Here is a 14,795-nt window from a genome sequence, read left to right on the forward strand (position 1 = left end):
GTAAGGGGTTTAGAAAGCTAGAATGTTCTTGCAAAAGAAGAGCAAAGTTGGATGGTATGTACTACCCGATTTTACATGTTATAAAATTAAAACAAGCAGTGTGGTATTGGCAAAGGGATAGGCAAATAGGTCAATGGAACTGAATAGAGCAGGATTTGGCAAACTTTCTGCAAATGTACAGATTGTGAATATTTTATGTGTTTCAGGTCATGTAGTCTGTGTCACAACTACTCAATTCTGTCATAGTGTGAAAACAGAAAACAAATGGGTGAATCTTTTAACTCTAGTACAACTGCACTTATACAGCACTAAAATTTCAATTTGACATAATTTTCATATCATGAAATACTCTCCTTTCAATTTTTTTCTCAACCATTTAAAAAGGTGAAAATAACTGTCATAGTTCATGGAACATCCCAAAACAGGGCCAAAATAGGAATCTGTTGCACATAAATGGTATGATTCACATGTGTACTAAGAATTAAATAGGGCCACATTGCAGGGATTTTTTTGGTAAGACATACAAAATGGTGGGTCATGCTAAAGGGTGGAGAGAACAGAATGAACCAATGAATGGGGGTGGCCAAGTGGAATGTCTTAGAGCAATCACTTTCATTTTGCCGTGTGACCCACCAGAACTGAACATGGGGAAAAGAAAGGGAAGTAGCAAGTTATTTGAGAATGGGTCTTTAAATAGTGTTGAGTAAACATCCCTTTTTCTAAGCACAGCATCCCAGCCTCCCCAACATCCCACTCCCAACCCCACAGAGGAGTCAGGAGCAGTGCTTTGTGATGTCCTAGCCACTCCAGGCCTACCATTGGCTGGGGGAATTCCTTGCTGACCAAACAGAGCTGAAGGGTGGAGCCCCTCATTACCAAGGGGAGGGTGTACATAACAAGGTTTGGGACCAGGGGTAGATCACTGGGAGACTTAAATATGGCTAAGGAAACCTGCATATCAGAGAAGCCTAATATGGAACAATCAACCACGAGCACAGAGCAGCCACACCCAAAAACCACAGGGAAGAAGGAAAAGAAGATCCCCTCTCAACTAAAGAACAAGGACAGTGGCAAGGTCAGGATGCTGTAACCACATTCCTCCTCTTCTTCCCCACAGATCCCCATAAGACCTCTGTCCTGTCCTTGCCCAGCACAAACGCCTCTTAGCCTGCACCCCCTGTCACAAAGCACCCCTTCCTATACAATCCCCTTCTCTTCCTCCAAACCAGTACCCTTGGGACTCACTTTCTTGCTCTTACAGATGCAGGAGAAACCAGCCAAGGTGAAAAAAACCCTTCAAAGGAATCCCAGAAAAATATCTCCATCATCTCCTTCCTGTTCAAGAAAGCCTAGGGGAGCAGTAAGACCAACAATATTCATCTGTTTCCACAAGATGAATAAGATGCAAAACAATAACCAGCAGATCAGGAACAAAAGACACTGGAGAATCCAACCATTCCATGTCACAACCTGTGCAGCCAGTAAATGCAGAGCCTGGGCCAGAGACTTAGAGTTAGCTGCAGCATCTTCAGAGGTAACTGTGGAGAAATGGGCAGTCACATAGGGACCAAGTCTAAAGCCAACGGATCATGCAGGTTGGCCACTGAAATAAAATCCAAAAGAAGCAAAAACAGAGATGTGTTTGTGTCTGTGGTGGGGGGCAGGAAAGGAAGGGAAGAGGTGGGTCCTCACGGTTGGGGGTCAGACCACCTGGCTGACAGCTTGCCATTAGGGGATAAGGACTGGGAGAGAAGTAAGAGAAAGACAAATTTCTCAACATTTTGTCCCAAGGACAAGAAGAAAAAAGGCTTTGGTAAATTTCTACATGCATTTAGGGTGGGGAGCAACATCAAGGTCAAGATTTCCAGAGTCCAGATGGGAGGAGGGTTTGATTTGTAGTATATGGTGTAAGCAACTAAAGGGCCTCAGAAGGACCAAAAAGGCCACGCTATTAAGAGTCACTGGCAGCAGTCCTCAAGGATAGAATAATTGAGTTTGGACCCCACAAACCCAACACTGATTAGACTACTTCCTTGTTAAGAAACTTGGGGTGGAGCAGCGGCAGGGGGTGTGGTCTGCCCATCTGCAGTCAATAAAGGAAAACAATGTCCATAGAGAATTTAAATGTAATAATAATAAAACCCAATTAAAGTCAATCTTATTTTTATTAACACAATAACCAGAGTTCCAAATGCCCCCTCCACCCCAAATCCTCTTTTGGTCTAAATATTGAAAAAATGCTCTGATTAACATTGTTTTAATAATATATATGCAAGGTTCAAATTAGCTGATTTTTAAAAGCATTTGTGCTTTAATAATCACTTTATTCTACAAGAAAGTTAATTCTTTTAAAGACTTGGTCCCATGGTAATATCTAATATGCACATGCCTACATTTTAAAAAGTTGACTCTGTGGGTTGGAGGTGCACTTCAGCACTGAAGCACTTGCCTAGCATGCATGAGGCCCTGTGTTGGATCCCCAGCACTGCAAATGAGTAAATAAAGAAAATGACTAAAATGAATAAAAAGTAGACCCTAGATTAAAAATTATGGCACAGTGATTACAAAGACCAACAACAACTGCAGCTACTTCCATTCTGTGATTCTATGTAATTGCTTTTTACTGAGGTCCAAAGCAGTGAAACAAAGTGTTGAATTCAGGGAGTAATATTTTGGGGGAATAATAAATTTTCAGTACATATGAAAACAAAATATCTTCCTGAATTTGAACAATATTTTTTTAAACATGAAATTTATTATTTTAATACTACATTAAAAATCAAAATAAAATCTTTTATCAGTTGTATGATTTACTAGTGGCCTAAGTTGTACCTCTCACATGTGTATTTTCTTAAAATTTCCTTATTTTGTCAGGCACAGTGGCATAGGCCTGTAATCCCAGCAACTTGGGAGGCTCAGGCAGGTGGATCATGAGTTCAAAGCTAGCCTCAGCAACTGAGCGTGGCCTTTAGCAACTTAGTGAGACCCTGTCTTTAAATAAAATATAAAAAGGGCTGAGGATGTAGCTCAGTGGTTAAGCACCCCTGGGCTTACTCCCCAGTACCAAAAAAAAACAACAAAAAAAAATTCCTTACTTTTTTGTTAATATACATATAAAATGTACTATAAAAGAAAATTTACCCTGTTTTCCTTCTGATTATAATTAATTCATGTGTATTATTAAAAACATAGCCTATTGAGGAGGGGTTATTAAAAATATACCTCATAACTCAACATGTAGACTAAGTCATTGAATTATGCATATTAAATAAGTTTACTATACGGTAAATGGTTGAATTGTATGGCATGTGGATTATATCTCAATAAAACTGGTAACACACACAGATCTCCAAGTGACAACTATACTAATTATGCCACAGAGGGAGACAAGTTATTCTTTAAAATCCTTCATGATTTGGTCCTAGTCTTAGGAGGTTTGGTTTTCTATTTTCTTTCTTTTTTAAAACAGCTTTATTGAGGTATAATTGACATTCAGTAAACCACATTTTTTTTTGTAGTGCTGGTGGTTGAACCCAGGGCCTTGCGCAAGCTAGGCAAGCACTCTACAATGAGCTATGTCCCCATTCCTAAACCTCGCATTCTAAAGGAAGGAATTTGATAAAACTCAACATACATATACATCGGAAACCATCATCTCAATTAAAATAGTGAACATATTCATTCATAATGCTCTAAAATTTTCTCATTCCTCTAGGCAACCCTCCAGTCCCCTACCCTCTGCACCCCCATTTCCAAGAAACAGCTGATCTCTCTGCATAGACTACATTTTTAAGATTTTTATATAAATGGAATTTTACAGTAAGAAAGTACTCTTTTGTGTCTACCATCTTGCACTGAGCATAATTATTTTGAGAATAATCCATGCTGTTGTGTATATCAACAGTTCATTCAATTCACTCCTTTTTATTGCTGAGTAATATTCCACAATTTTTTTAACCATACACAACTATTTGTTCAGTCATCTGCTGATAGATATTTGGGTGCTTTGAGATTTTAGCTAGTACGAAGAAAATTGCCATAAACATTCTTGTACAAGTCTTTGTATGGACTTAGGTTTTCTTTTCTAGGAGTGGAATAGCTAGAGCAACATAGGCACGTTTAACTTTTCAAGATCATGAAACTTTTTTCCAAAGTGCTTGTTCCACTGATAGTGTATGATAGTCCTAGTTCCTCTACATTCTAATACTTTGTATGATCAATCTTTTTAAAATTTTAAACCATGTATTTTAATGTATATGTCACAGCATTCCACTGTGAGTTTAATTAACATTTCTGTAATGGCTAATGATGATTAGCACATTTTCATGTGTTTATTTTGCCATACATATATCTTCTTTTGTGAAGCTTCGGTCCAATCCTTTGTCCTTTTTATTAAATTGGTTTGCTTCTTTGTTATTTAGTTTTGAGAGTTCTTTATGTATTGTGGCTACAATTTCTTTATTGGACACAAAACATGCAAATATTTTCTAAGCTGTAGTTTGTCTTTTTAGTTTTACTTCTTATTTTGATACTGGGGATTGAACCCTAGGGCACTACACTACTGAGCTACATCCCAAGCTCTCTTTTTATTTTGCAACAGGGTCTCACTAAGCTGCTGAAGCTGGCCTCAGACTTGTGACCTTCCGGCCTTCACTTCCAAAGTAGCTGGGATTACAGATGTGCAACACTGCATCAGACTTTTTATTTTCTTAACGATGTCTTATTCATAACCAACACTTTTAATAAATTCTAATTTATCATTTTAATTTTATGGATAGTTCTAAAGGTTCTCTGAACTTCCATAATTCTAAATTTATATCTTTAAACAAATTTGAAAAATTTTCAGTTACTGTTTCTTTTTTTAAGTATTTATTGTTTAGTTGTAGGTGGACACAATACCTTTATTTATTTTTATGTAGTGCTGAGGATCAAACCCAGGGCCTCACATGTGCTAGGTGAGCGCTCTACCACTGAGCCACAGCCTAGCCCCAGTCACTGTTTCTTTAGTATTTTCTTTCCTGTATTCTTTCTCCTTTCCTGGAAATCCAATTATATAAATGCTAGAATCGTGGCATTGTTCCACAAGTTCCTAAGGCCCTGCTCATTTTTAAAAAACATATTCTCTTTTGCTCAGATTGGATTATTCCTATCTACTTTTAATCACTGATTCTTTCTTGTCATTTCTGTTCTATTTTTGGAACCATGCAGTAAGTTTTTATTTAAGTTATATTGTTCAGATCTAAAATTTGTTTGTTTCTTCTTTATATCTTTTATTTCTTTGATGAATTTGTCTTTCCACTTACTTCAAAAATATTTACCCTTTATTTGCTATACCTTTTTTTGTGGGGGCAGGCACACTCGGGATTGAACCCAGGGGCACTCTGCCACTGAGCTACATTCCCAGCCATTTTTATTATTAATTTGAGATGGAGTATCACCCTAAGTTGCAGAGGTTGGTCTCAAACTTCAATCCTCCTTCATTAGCCTCCCAAGCTGCTGGCATTACAACCATTTGCTACTGTGCCTGGCTTATTATAGCATTTTATAGCTACTTTAATGTCTTTGTCAGATAAGTTCAACAACCACATCATCTTGGCATTTGGAATCTGTTCATCATTTTTCCATGGGTGTAGGAAAATTTTCTGGTTCTTAATATGCTGAGCTATTTTGGATCCTCTCCTGATCTTTCCATTTTAAAGAAAGTTTTGTTAAAATCTCCCATATAACAATAGAACAATGGATTTGTTAAGCTCTCCCTATATATCAGTAAGTTTTTGTTTATCTATTTCAAGGTTACAAGTCCCTCAGGTGGAATTATTCAAGTAGGAGTTAAAATGCATTATTTTTTTTTAGTACTAGGGTTTGCACCCAAGGGTGCTTTGCCACTGAACCACATTCCCAGCCACCCTCCCCCTTTTCTTGGTACTGGGGATTGAATCCAGGAGCAGTTATCCCCAGCTCTTTTTATTTTTTATTTTGAGACAGGGTCTCGATAAGTTGCTGAGGGCCTCCTAAGTTGCTGAGACTGGCCTTGAACTTGCCATCCTTTTCCTGCCTCAGCCTCCTGAGCTGCTGGGATCACAGGTGTGTGCCACCACGCCCAGCAGAATGCAATTTTTGAAGGCAAAATCCTGTGGTGGATATGCCTATCTTGTTTTAGGTCCTTCTTTGGCAGAGCTGATGAGCACCAATCATTGACAACTAATGAGCAATTTTGCTGATTTTGGTGTAAAACTTTCAAATCTGTAAATTCTTGGGAAGAATTTTCGTTTGGTTCTACTAAAAATAAGAAGAAAGTAGTTGCTGCTCATTGATACTCGTGATGTCTACAAAGTGATCTATTTACTGTTCACCAGTTCTCACAAAGGAAGGTCTATGCTGAAAACTGTCGGAGCAAAATCCATTAGTATTGTCCGAATGTCTGAGGTCTTTTATATTTAAATTAATTGTAATGAATAAAGCAAGAGATAAAACTCTCTTAAAAAACAGGTTTTCAAATACTGTCCTCAATATTAATAGGATTTTATTTCATCCAGTTTATATAAGCACCAGAGTTTAAATAGCTCCAATGTGTTATGGCTTGAAAAAATGTAATTATGCCAAGTCAACTTGAGGGGAAATCTATGCCAGCCAGGCTAGAGAGGATTACTGCCCAGCTCAGCCAAGGCTTGTCATCAACGCAGGTAATTGCATGGGCAGGTTCACCTTGATGATGGGGGCTCAGGACAGAATCCTTCCTACCAAAAATGACTGGTGGAAGCAGCCCCTATTTTGCTTAGTCAGCATTCAGAATGACAGAGAAGAGAATATTGCTGCATTGATTGGAATGAATTTTTATAGGACTGATTGAAAGTTAAGAGAAAGACACCAAACTGTTTCCATGAAGATGGAAGAAAAAAAAAGGTGAAGTAGAACTCTGTATGCAGGGCCAAACCCAGAGCCTGTGGGAAGGGAGCAGGGTCTTTTTCATAGCATTCAGGCAAAGGCCTTTCAAAGACCTGGCACAGGGGAGGGTAATGTCTGGGCTCACTGCTGGGGTCAGGGTGTTTCTGCTTGCTCGCTGGGTGTATAGCAGAATAGGCTGTGCGGAGAAACTGGAGCACCTTTCCTTCATGACTAATTTAATATCACGTTTCCTCTACCTATATTAAAAGTCAGGATTCTCCAACTAAATTCCAGTTAAGCAATGCCAAAACAACACTTTAGCTCAGTTATTTGACTCTAGTAACTAAGGGTTAGAGTTGTATCCCAGTGATAGGGCACTGGCCTAGCATGTGTGAAGCCCTGGATTCAATCCCCAGTACTGGCACCCCTGCAAAGTGAGCTAGGTGTGGTGGCACATGCCTATAATCCCGGTGGCTGAGGAAGCTGAGGCAGGAGGATTGCAAGTTCAAAGCCAGCCTCAGCAATTTAGCGAGGTCCTAAGCAACTTGGTAAGACCCTATCTCAAAATAAAATTTAAAAAGGGCAAGGGGTGTGGTTCAGTGGTTAAGCACCCTTGGGTTCAATCCCTGGTACCAAAAAAAAAAAAAAATCAATCAATTAACCAATCAATTAATTCATAAACCTAGTAACTATTATATTCAATTAAATAAAATCCCTGTTTGAAGAAATTAACAAAATTCTATTTGTACTCGCACAGTGTATGCTCACTTTCCTTTGTGAAAGATGGTGAACGTGTGCTGGTGGGGTTGCAAATTGGTGCACACACTATGGAAAGCAGGATGGAGATTCCTTAGAAAGCTTGGAATGGAACCACCATTTGACCCAGCTATCCCACTCCTTGGCCTATACCCAAAGGACTTAAAATCAGCATACTACAGTGATGCAGCCACTTCAAAGTTCGTGGCAGCTCAATTCACAATAGCCAGATTGTGGAACCAACCTAGATGCCCTTCAATAGATGAACAGATAAAGAAACTGTGGTATATATACACATTGGAATACTATTCAGCCATAAAGAAGAATAAAATTATGGCATTTGCATGTAAATGGATGGAATTGGAGAATACCATGCTAAGTGAGATAAGCCAGTATCCAAATACCAAAGGACAAATGTTTTCTCTGGTAAGTGGATGATAATATGAGGGGTAGGGGAAGAAAAGAATGAAGGAACTTTGGGTGGTGTAGAGGAAAATGGGGCAGGAGGAGGTGGGGAAAGGAAAGTAGAATGAAACAGACATCATTACCCTATGTACATGTATGATTACATGAATGGTGTGACTCTACATTGTGCATAACCATAGAAATGAAAAGTTGTACCCCACTTGTGTACAATGAATCAAAATGCAGTCCGTAAAAATTTAAAAATTAATAAAAAAAGGAATGCACATGTGCCATGGAAGCACAGATGAAGATGACATAACGGGACAGAGATGATAGGAAAAGCTCCTTGGAGTGGCAAAGCAGAGCAACAGCATAAACAAAGGCCCTGAGGTGACAACCAGCAGGATAATGGTAGGGTGAGATTAGGGCGATTTGATGTTGCTAGGCTGCAAAACTGAAGCAAGAAGCAGCAAGTTGCATATAGAAATATTTATGAATATGTGTATATACAAATGTTAGTATATAAACATGGATTTTCTAGCTTTATCAGGACCTGGAAGCAAGGACACTCTAACAACAAAGAACATAACCCTGCATGCAGAGCTGGATTTTAATGCCCTTCTCCAATAAAGGAACCAGGGCTTCTTGAAGAAATAACTGCTTCTAGGATTGTGAGGGAAATATCCAGATGAACACAGAGCCAGAATGTAAGAAATTACTTGAGAGGGAGGGAGGGAAGGAAGGAAGGCAGGTAGGAAGGAAGGAAGGAAGGAAGGAGGGAAGGAAGGAGGGAAGGAGGGAAGGAAGGAGGGAAGGAGGGAAGGAGGGAAGGAAGGAAGGAAGGAAGGAGGGAAGGAGGGAAGGAAGGAAGGAGGGAAGGAAGGAAGGAAGGAAGGAGGGAAGGAAGGAAGGAAGGAAGGAGGGAAGGAGGGAAGGAAGGAAGGAAGGAAGGAAGGAAGGAAGGAAGGAAGGAAGGAAGGAAGGAAGGAAGGAAGGAAGGAAGGAAGGAAGGAAGGAAGGAGGGAGGGAGGGAGGGCCGGCCCACAGGGGTGGGGCACAGTGATGGGGATGTGTTAAAGGGATAGAGGAGACAAGTGAAAGAGATCCAATGGCCAAAGTTAGAATAGTCAGAGCAACAAAATAAGGTAGAATCAAATTATATCCCAAAGTTTAAAAATTATCCATGACATTTCGGCTCGGAGGAGGTCAAGGTGCAGCTCTCTTCAGTCGTCCCAAATCTGGGTTCATCCTACACCAGCCACCTCTGCCATGCTGCCCAAGTTCAACCCCAATGAGATCAAAGTCATGTACCTGATATGCACCAGTGGTGAGGTCGGCACCACGTCTGCCCTGGCCCCCAAGATCAGCCCCCTGGTTCTGTCTCCAAAACAGGTTGGTGATGACATTGCCAAAGCAACTGGAGATTGGAAGAGTATGAGGATTACAGTGAAACTGACCATTCAGAACAGACAGGCTCAGATTGAGGTGATACCTTTGCTTCTGCCCTGATCATAAAAGCCCTCAAGAAGCCACCAAGAGACAGAAAGAAACAGAAAAACATTAAACAAAGTGGAAACATCACTTTCACCCAATGAAATTGTCAACATTGCCTGACAATTGGTCATCATCAATCTTTAGTTAGAGAACTTTCTGGAACCATTAAGGAGATTAAGGAGACTGGGACTGCCCAGTCTGTGGGCTGTAATGTCGATGGCTGCCACCCTTATGATATCATAAATGGTGCAGTGGAGTACCCAGCTAGTTAAGAAGTACATGGGAAAATATTTTAATAAAGGATCATCTGACAACCAAAACAAATTATCCATGAGTCCATATTGCTATTAATCAATGAATAGATGAACAAATGAATGGATAGAGAAGAAATAAGCATTCCAAGCAGAACATTCCAAATAATTTATGCAGATATTCCACCCTCATGGAGTAGAGGCTGATTCCCCACTCTTTACATGTGGGCTACATATGGTGACCTGCTTCTGAGTACACTATAGAAAGGGAGAAGGAGTAACCTTACAGTAGAGAAACCTAGCAAAGACTCCCTTAGCGAGGTTCAAGATCAACATTAACAGTGCTGTCCAAATGATAGCTTGTATCATTGATATGACATGATAAAATAGCACGTGGAGGTCTTCCTCAATTTTTAGTAAATCTAAAAATGTGTTAGGTTATTTAATTGTATTATTATTAGTTTATTATTAATAGTCATATTATAACTCATTATTTCTATTTAAAATCAATTGACTAAAACTGTGTGGTATTATATGTAGGTTCCCTATTCTCTTCCATTGATCTGAGTCTATTCCTCTGTCGATGCCACAGTCTTGATCATTGTACCTTTATAATAAGTTGTGAAAGAAAAGTGATCCTTCTCTTTATTCTTTTTGAAAATTGTTTTAGCTATTCTTGGTTTTTGCCTTTTCATAAAATTTTAGAAAAATCACTTCTATTTCTTTTTTAAAAATATTTTTTAGTTGTCAGTGGATCTTTTTTATTTATATATTTTTATGTGGTGCTGAGGATGGAACCCAGGGCCTCAAACATGCCAGGCAAGCACTCTACCACTGAGCTACAACCCCAGCCCTCATTTCTATTTCTATATCAAATAATTTTAATAGAAATTGAGAAAAATAGTGTATCAATTTGGAGAGAACATATTATGCCTATTAATTTAGATCTTCTAAGACTTCTTTCATTATTATTTTATATTCTTAAGTATCCAAGTTCTGTACATGTTCCAACTTACACATAAGAATTTCAATTTTAAGTGTTTGCAAATGGTCTTATTGTTTTGTTTTTGCAGTGCTGGAAGGTCAAACCTAGGGCCTGGCCCATGCTAGCTGAGTGCTCTACCATTCATCCCCAGTCTCTGGTCACTTATTGTTAAAATTTAATTTCTACATCTTAATGGTAGTATATAGAAATAAAAGTGATTTTTTGTAAGTTTTTCTTGTATTCTGTGCCTTTCTGAACTTACTGATTACTTCCAGGGATTGTTGTGTAGGTCCCTTGGGACTTCATACACAGATCATCGTAACAACTACAAGTACAGAAAATGTATTTTTCTTTTCTAATTCTTGTGCTTATATTTTATTTTCTGGCATAATTGGCCTAGATAGGTCTATCAGTCTTACATTGAATAAAGTTGTGAGACCAGACATCCTTGCCTTATTCCTAATCTGGGAGAGAACACTTTGTCTTTCACTATTAAGTATGATGTCAGCTGCAGCTTTTTTACATATGTTCTTTATCAAGTTGGGGAAGTTGTCCCCTATTTCCTGTTTGCTGTAAGTTTTTATCATGAATGGGTTGAGTTTTGTAGAAAGCTTTTCTGCATCAATTGATATGATCATGTGGTTTTTCTTCTTTAGCCTATTGATGTGATAGATTATATTAATTGATTTTTGAATGTTGAATTAGACTTTCATCCCTGAACCCAACTTCATCATTGTGTGTAGTTCTTTTTATATACTGCTGAATTCTATTTGCCAACGTTTTGTTAAGGATTTTTACATCTCTATTCAACAGGAATATTGCTTTGTAGGGATATCAGTCTATTTCCTGCTTTTTTGTTTCTTTTTTCAGATTGGAAAATTTCTATTATTCTATGACTCTCTTATTCTGATTAATTCTTCTGTCCTCTCCATTTTGGTGTTGAGACCATCCACACTGAGTATTGTATTCTATTATTGCATTTTCAGTTGTAAAATTTTCACTCATGTCCTTTAGATTTCTCTTTCTTTGCTGAGATTTTCTAGCTTTTCCTGAATAATTCTTTTTTCTTTTGTTTCAAGTGTTCATAGTTGTTCACTGAAGCATTCTTATGATGATTACTTTAAAATAACCCTAACATTTGTGGTATATTAATTTTGGTATCTATTGATTTTCTTTTCTCATTCAAGTTGAAATTTTTCTGTGTCTTGGTTTAATGAGTAATTTTCGACTGAAACCATATTTTGGGGGACTACATTATGGGATTCCAGATTTTATTTATCCATTCATTCATTTTTGTTCATAACAGCTTTATTTGTAATAGCCAAAAATTGACACCAGTTTGAATGTCCATCAATAAGTGAGTGGATAAATAAACTATAGTACAGTACACCCAGAGAATAGGATATTACTCAACAATAAAAAGGAATAAGCTATTGATACATACTACAAAATAGATTAATCTCTAAGTACTTATGTTGAATGAAAGTAGGTAAGTACACATGGTATGATTCTGCTTAATATAACATTCTTTGAAAATTAAAAATAGTATCTATGGGGCAACTCTTCCTAATTCAACACTGGTAGGCCATCAGACCTACATTAGAAAACAGTTCATTAAAAATAATTATGACATCTCTATGTCTGTATTTTAAATTTAAGTCTTCAGTCTGAATCTTTCCTAATATCAGTAATCTGATTTTGCAAACATCTTCATAATGAAAGAGAAAGAAAAATCTTGATAAAACTTTGGGTTATTCTGGGTTTTATCTCAGCAGGTTCTGGAGAGGATCAAATTAATAACTTACTTAAATGTGTTTTGCTAAATGTCAAAATGCTATATAAATTAAAGCTGTTATTAAAATGACTTTAAACATTAAAAAATAGTATCTACTGCCAGACATGGTGGCGCATGCCTGTGATCCCAGAGCCTCGGGAGGCTGAGGCAGGAGAATCACAAGTACAAAGCCAGCCTCAGCAACTTGGTGAGATCCTAAGCAAATCAGTGAGACCCAGTATCTAAATAAAATACAAAAAAAGGGCTGGGGATGCGGCTCAGTGGTTGAGTGCCCCTGGGTTCAACCCCTAGTACACACACACACACGCACACACGATATCTACTGACAGTAAGGAGACAGTTGTTGGTTTGGGGTGAGTGGTGAGTATTTTGATTGTCACGTAACACAGTTCAAAAAAGAAACTGTATGAAGAATATACATTAAAAAGTCTTGCTTCTACCTGTATGCTCATTGACACCATTTCCTCCAAAAAGTTATTTTCTTAGTTTCTTATGTATCTAATGTTTCTTTGTACAAATATAAACAAAGATGAAAAATTCTTATATTCCCTTCTTATACAAAATGTAGTGCACTAAACATAGTGTTTTGTTCCTTTTTCACTTATATACATGTTGGAGAAACTGACATATTAGGACATCATATTTCATAAAGTTGCAAAAAATCTCATTGAGCAGACATATCATTTTTTATTTAACCAAGCTCCTATAGATTATTTCTTATCTTATTATAGACTATACTGCAATCAATAATATGGGACATGATTCAGTGGTAGAGCACTTGCCTAGAATGCACAAGGCCCTAGGGTCAATCTCCAGCACCACAAAAACAACAACAATAATAATCTAGCACATACAACATTTCAGACGTGCACAAGTATACCTATAGGATACATCTCCAAAAGTGGAAAGACTGGGTTAAAGAACAAAGCATTTGTAATAATTTTGGGGGGAGGGGGTACTGGAGATTGAACTCAGAACCACTCAACCACTGAGCCACATCCCCAGCCCTATTTTGTATTTTATTTAGAGACAGGGTCTCACCGAGTTGCTTACCACCTCGCTTTTGCTGACGCTGGCTTTGAACTTGGGATCCTCCTGCCTCAGCCTCAGAGCTGCTGGGATTACAAGTATGTACCTCCGTACCCAGGTCTCATTCATAAACTTTTTTTTTACTGCTTTTTTTTATTGTAAACAAATGGGGTACATGTTGTTTCTCTGTTTGTACATGGAGTAAGGCATACCATTTGTGTAATCATAAATTTACATAGGGCAATGTTGTTTGATTCATTCTGTTATTTTTTCCCTTCCCCCCACCCCTTCCACCCCTCTTTTCCCTCTATACAGTCCTTCCTTCCTCCATTCTTACCACCCCCCTTAACCCTAACCCTAACCCTAACGCTAACCCCTCCCAACCCCCATTATATGTCATCATCCACTTATCAGCGAGATCATTTCTCCTTTGGTTTTTTGAGATTGGCTTATCTCACTTAGCATGATATTCTCCAATTTCATCCATTTGCCTGAGAATGCCATAATTTTATCATTCTTCATGGCGGAGAAATATTCCATTGTATATATATGCCACAGTTTCTTTATCCATTCATCAACTGAAGGGCATCTAGGTTGGTTCCACAATCTGGCTATGGTGAATTGAGCAGCAATGAACATTGATGTGGATGCATCTCTGTAGTATGCTGATTTTAAGTCCTTTGGATATAGGCCAAGGAGTGGGATAGCTGGGTCAAATGGTGGTTCCATTCCAAGCTTTCTGAGGAATCTCCACACTGCTTTCCAGAGTGGCTGCACTCATTTGCAACCCCACCAGCAATGTATGAATGTACCTTTCTCCCCACATCCTCGCCAACACCTATTGTTGCTTGTGTTCTTGATATTCACCAGTCTAACTGGGGTGAGATGGAATCTTAGGGTAGTTTTGATTTGCATTTCTCTTATTACTAGAGATGTTGAACATTTTTTCATATATCTGTTGATTGCTTGTATATCTTCTTCTGTGAAGTGTCTGTTCATTTCCTTAGCCCATTTGTTGATTGGATTATTTGTATTCTTGGTGTAGAGTTTTTTGAGTTCTTTATAGATTCTGGAGATTAGTGCTCTATCTGAAGTATGAGTGGCAAAGATTTTCTCCCACTCTATAGGCTCTCTCTTCACATTACTGATAGTTTCCTTTGCTGAGAGAAAGCTTTTTAGTTTGAATCTATCCCAG

At 38.2% G+C, this 14,795-nt stretch overlaps 1 long non-coding RNA gene and 1 pseudogene across 2 annotated transcripts in view; one reads left to right on the top strand and one right to left on the bottom strand.

Annotated features, from left to right (window-relative positions):
* LOC306651898 overlaps window positions 1–14,795 on the bottom strand; it is a 317,192-nt gene that overhangs the window by 48,669 nt on the left and 253,728 nt on the right. The window lies entirely within an intron of this gene.
* Window positions 9,260–9,812, top strand: LOC306651016 (large ribosomal subunit protein uL11-like; annotated as a pseudogene). The gene has a single exon. The product of its transcript is annotated as a large ribosomal subunit protein uL11-like (transcript).

The sequence above is a fragment of the Sciurus vulgaris genome (assembly GCF_902686455.1).
Source record: "Sciurus vulgaris genome assembly, chromosome: X".
Taxonomy (NCBI): domain Eukaryota; kingdom Metazoa; phylum Chordata; class Mammalia; order Rodentia; family Sciuridae; genus Sciurus; species Sciurus vulgaris.